We start from the raw sequence: 5,088 nt of genomic DNA on the forward strand, positions 1-5,088 counted from the left end.
TTCTGTTTACAGCTCTGCCAGGGCCCCTAGCCGCCTGGCCTGCCCCCGGGCTCCTTCCACCCTGGGCCTCCCATTCCCACTCACTGCTCTGTCACCGTCTGTTTTTCACTCTCCTTGGGGTCTCAGGGCTGAGCCCTGGCCTCGGGGCTGGTGGCATCCCCGTCTGTGGTGAGGCTGAGGTTCAGGGTGGACCAGGGAGGGGGGCCTGGAGGAGGGGACAGATCCCTGAGGGACAAGCCCCCAGGGACTAGCCTACATTCCCACTCCCTGCCTCCTTAGAACCCATTTCGAGGCAACCCTTGGAGTCTCTGCCCAGGCAGATGCCAGAGGCCTGGAGAGGGGCGGGGTGGGCTGGGGTGAGGGGAGGGCTTGACTGCAGCCACTCAGCTTCTCTAACGCCCCCCCTCCCCCCAGACTCCCGGGGCCCAAAGACTCACCCCTCCATGCCGTCTCACGGGCAGTCCAGCCTGGAAGAGCAGCAGCACAAGGGAAGGCTGCGTCTGTCCCTGTCTGGATGCTGGCAGGAGCCCCCTCCCCGCCAGCAGGCCTGGCAGTGGGGACAGGGCTGAATGGGAGGCATTGTGGGCAGCCCAGCAGAGGCTGAGGTGAAGGAGGGGCGGGCAGGGGCGGGAGCAGCGGCTGGAGTTACAAGGCCTCCCGTCCAGCGCCAGCTCAGGATTCCAGCCCAGGCCTGAAGGCCGGGCCTGGGCAGCCAAGTCCCAGGGGGGCCCGGCAGGGAGGGGCCTGGAGGGGCTGAGGGACCTCCAGCCGTGGGGTCCTGGGTGGGGCTGTGCCTCACGAGCCTCAGCTTCCTACTCTGTGAGGAGAAACCATAATTAGTAACTAGCTCGGGGGTTCCTGTGGGCATTAAATTAGGCACCTGGCACATAGTGGGTGCTTAAGAATGGTTAACTGTCTTTCCCGTTGGTGATTATACATTTACCTACACTGTTCAATACCATACATACAACATTCTGCAATGTTGTTTTTCCCCCACTCAATATCAAATTATTGTAAGCTATCCAAATTGATTCTTAGCCATACTCATTCATTTTGACAGCTGTATAGTATTTCCCGGTATAAATGTATCAACTTTACTTACCCATTAATTTCTGTTACTTCCAAGTGTGTTGCTACAATGTTATAAAAATATACAAATAATTACCTTCTTGGAAACATGCGTTTTCATTTGTTTATTTTGGTTAATCTCACTTGAATATTTTTTCCATTGAATTTTCAAGAGAGTGGAAGGTAGGGGGAGAAGGAAAGGGGAGAAGGATAGCCGGGGATCAAACCTGTAACCCTTTGATTCGAGGGCCAATGCTGTAACCATTGAGCAACACAGTTGCAATTTTAAAGGAAATAGTTCATCCAGACCAGTGGTCGGCAAACTCATTAGTCAACAGAACCAAATATCAACAGTACAATGATTGAAATTACTTTTGAGAGCCAAATTTTTAAAAATATATAATTTCTTTTAAAAAAAAACATATTTTATTGATTTTTTACAGAGAGGAAGATAGAGAGAAACATCGATCAGCTGCCTCCTGCACACCCCCCGACTGGGGATGTGCCCGCAACCAAGGTACATGCCCTTGACCAGAATCGAACCTGGGACCTTTCAGTCTGCAGGCTGAGGCTCTATCCACTGAGCCAAACCGGTTTCGGCAAGAGCCAAATTTTTTAAACTTAAACTTCTAACTCCACTTCTTCAAAATAGACTCGCCCAGGCTGTGGTATTTTGTGGAAGAGCCACACTCAAGAGGCCAAAGAGCCACATGTGGCTCGCGAGCCGCAGTTTGCCAACCACGGATCCAGACCATAGCAAACATGAAATTGCATTATTCATTATTTCAATTGACTTAATTTTTAAATATATATGTATATTTTATTGATTCAGAGAGTAAGGGAGAGGGGGAGAGATAAATAGAAACATTAATGATAGAGAATTATTGACTGGCTGCCTCCTGTATGCCCCCTACTGGCATGTGCCCTTGACCAGAATCGAACCTAGGACCCTTCAGTCTACAGGCCGACACTCTATCCACTGAGCAAAACCAGCTAGGGCACTTTTTATTTTTACTGATTTGAGAGAGAGGGAGAGAGAGGAGCATCAATGATGAGAATCATCAATCTGCTGCCTCCTGCACAACCCCTACTGGGAATCGAGCCCAAAACCTGGGCATGTGCCCTGACCGGGAATTGGACTGACCTCATGGCTCATAAGTCAATGCTCAACCACTGAGCCACACCAGCTAAGCTTTGTTTCTTTTTTAAGCAGAAATAGTGCCACATCACACACAACCTCTGCATGTGCTGTTTCACTCAGCAAACCCCCTATCAACCGAGTCACAGTGCACACCCTTTATGGCCGGCTTTCTTCACTCAACGTTTAGTCGGTGAGATTCACCCGTGGTGCTGTTTTTTAACTTGTTAATTTTTATAGAGCATCCAGCATTCCCTCTGTAAGTCCTCCACAACAGTGGGTGTATATTCTCAGCACCAGTCCCTGTTCTATGCTCTGCGTGCGCCAGGTCTTTCCCCTCTCACCTTGTCTTCACTTTCATGGTATTTTCCCATCACGCAGGCAGAGGTCCCATGTTTTAAGCTTTTTCTGTGTCCAAAACACATGCTCTCCTGGGTCCTATTTCCATTTGAAGACTATGGCTCTTAGGTGGGTGGACTTGGGTCACTTGGAATGCTTGGTGCTTCCACCCCACCCTGTCCCCTGCCTTTCCCAGACTAAGTCCTATTGTGAATGCTGGGTTTAGTGCCCCTTTTATTGATCACAGCATCGTCACATACATACGGATGCCTAAACACACGTGAACTTGCTAATGTATCGCCAAGATTTCCTTCACGCAGCACTGCCACGGCCTCACCTGTGGCGTGCGTGGTATGCTCCTACCCAGCTGACACGTTGTCACCGTGGACGCGCCCACTGGCCGCATCGCCTTTGATCCGTTTCCCTGACACTGGCTCCTGCCGTCAGGATGGGCTGCTAGGGGCACCCTTGACCACACTTCCGGGCTTCCCTAGCCCGAGTTTCAGAATGGAATTGGTGGGTTAGCCCCGAGCCAGAGGTTGTTCCCTTTAGTGGGGACAGCCTGGTGCTGAGCAGGCCCTTCACATGGGGGATCCCAGGCCAGAGCTCCTATGACCTTGCAGACCCCCAATCACGGTGCTTGCGGGCTTGCAGCCTCTGCCATCTTAGGGCTGGCTGGAGCTCGGGAGCCCGGGGGCAACCCCAAAGCGGCAGCTTTCTCAGACCCGGCGCTGTCCCGAACCTGCAGCTGCGGGGTGCCCACAGCTGAGCTGGTCTGAGGAGGGGCTGGGCAGTCAGAGCCTGCACTCCTGGGACCTAGAGGGAGGGCCAGCCAGGCCAGGCTCCTGCCATCAGGATGGGCTGCTAGGGCCACCCTTGACCACACTACCCTCGGACAGGCCCTCTTCAGCCTCGAGCCTGTTTCTCTGCCTGTCAATGTCGCCTGTGAGAAGTCCTGTTTGAACCTCAAGACTGTTCTTGCATCCCTAACTCTGGAGCTTCCCTGCCCTCACGGCCACTGTCCCCACGATGGGCCACAATTGTCGGTCTGCACTGGCCCGGGAGCTCCCCAAAGGCAGCCTGCAGCTCCAGAGCCCGAGACACAGCCCAGCACCCCCAAGGCAGAGGTCTTGCCCTGCTCCTCCCCACCTGGCCAAGGGTCACTGGAGCGGCCCACAGCCAGCAGGAAATCTGCCCGTCAGAAAACTCAGAGGGACCTCTTCACCCAGTGGTCCAGGAACGCTGCTCTCTAGGGTGTGAGGGGAGGAGGGTCTGCGGGCCTGTCCTTCCCCCACGTGGCAACGGCAGGAAAGAACCTCCAGGGAGGTGTCCTCTATCCCAGGCCCCACAGCCAAACATCCTTCCGGGGCTCCCCGCCAGGCCCCACCCTGTCATGTGACCTCGCTGGCCAGCCCGGGGGTCCTGACTGCAGGCGCAGAGCCTGCGGTGAAGTGGCCGTGTCCAGCCCAGCCGGGCCCACAGATGGAGCAATGCCAGGGCCGGGGGCGCTGTGCTCAGAGGGGGGAGGGTGGCATGGAGCCGGGCAGGTGAATCAGGCCAGGGGGAGCCTGATCCTTGGCAACACGGCGCGGCTGTCAGGGCGCTGGCGTGCCCACAAGGAGAACGCATCGGGCCATGGTGGGAGACCTGCACGGGGTGATGGAGGCTGGCACGGGGACTCCTGGGCAGGAAGGAGTCCTTGCTCTTCATTACTTGACTGGCCAGCACCCATCAGCCCCAGGATCCTCCAGGCCAAGGCCAAGGTTTTCACAGCCGGTGGCCTAGGCTGCTGTGGGAGTGGACACAGACTGAGGTGGGGCGCCAGGTGCTGAGGCCCCGAATGCCCCCTCCCACCCCCCCAAAAAAACTTTTCCAGTCCCCCTTCTGCGGGGAAGAGCTTCTCAGTCTCCAGGGTTGTCACACGACTTTATTATGAAGCCTCAGGCACAGCCCGGACACAGAGCACGAAGGGAACAGGACGGCTGAGGGGCATCGCTGGCCAGTCCAGCCCCTGGCCGCCCCGTCCTCTAAGAGCTCAGTAAGTAGCTCAGGCAGCAGGGGCCCGGCCCGGCCCTCGCCCCCGCCCCCCTGGCTGGAGAACAGGTGTGGCCTGTCCAGGTGCCCCTCCAGGCCAGGCACTGACATCTCCTCCGAGTCCAGAGCCAGCGCCGTCGGGCATCTTCTACTCCAGGACCCTCTGGTGTCTGCCCGCTGGCTTTTTGTCTTGTCCACATGGCATGGCACCAGGCCCTGGCCCTCTGCTGACCACCCCGGGGCTCCACCCATGGCCGTCTCTGCCTCTCATGGGAGGGGTCGGCACAGCAGGGATGGACGGTGGGGACTGCGGTGGCTGCAGGGCCAGGGCTTGGTGACAGGAAGCAGAGGCCCAGGCAGTGAGAAATGCAGCCGAGTCACAGCCCAGAGGGAGGGACAGCACGTGGGCAGCAACACCCCCGGCTCTGGTGCAGCCTGAGGGTAAGGAAGGCAAAGTGGTGGGAACAGCCACAGGCCCTGAGCCTGAGGCACAGACCAGCAGAGCGCCC

Source organism: Eptesicus fuscus, chromosome 7 (assembly GCF_027574615.1).
Source record: "Eptesicus fuscus isolate TK198812 chromosome 7, DD_ASM_mEF_20220401, whole genome shotgun sequence".
In the NCBI taxonomy this organism is placed as follows: Eukaryota; Metazoa; Chordata; class Mammalia; order Chiroptera; family Vespertilionidae; genus Eptesicus; species Eptesicus fuscus.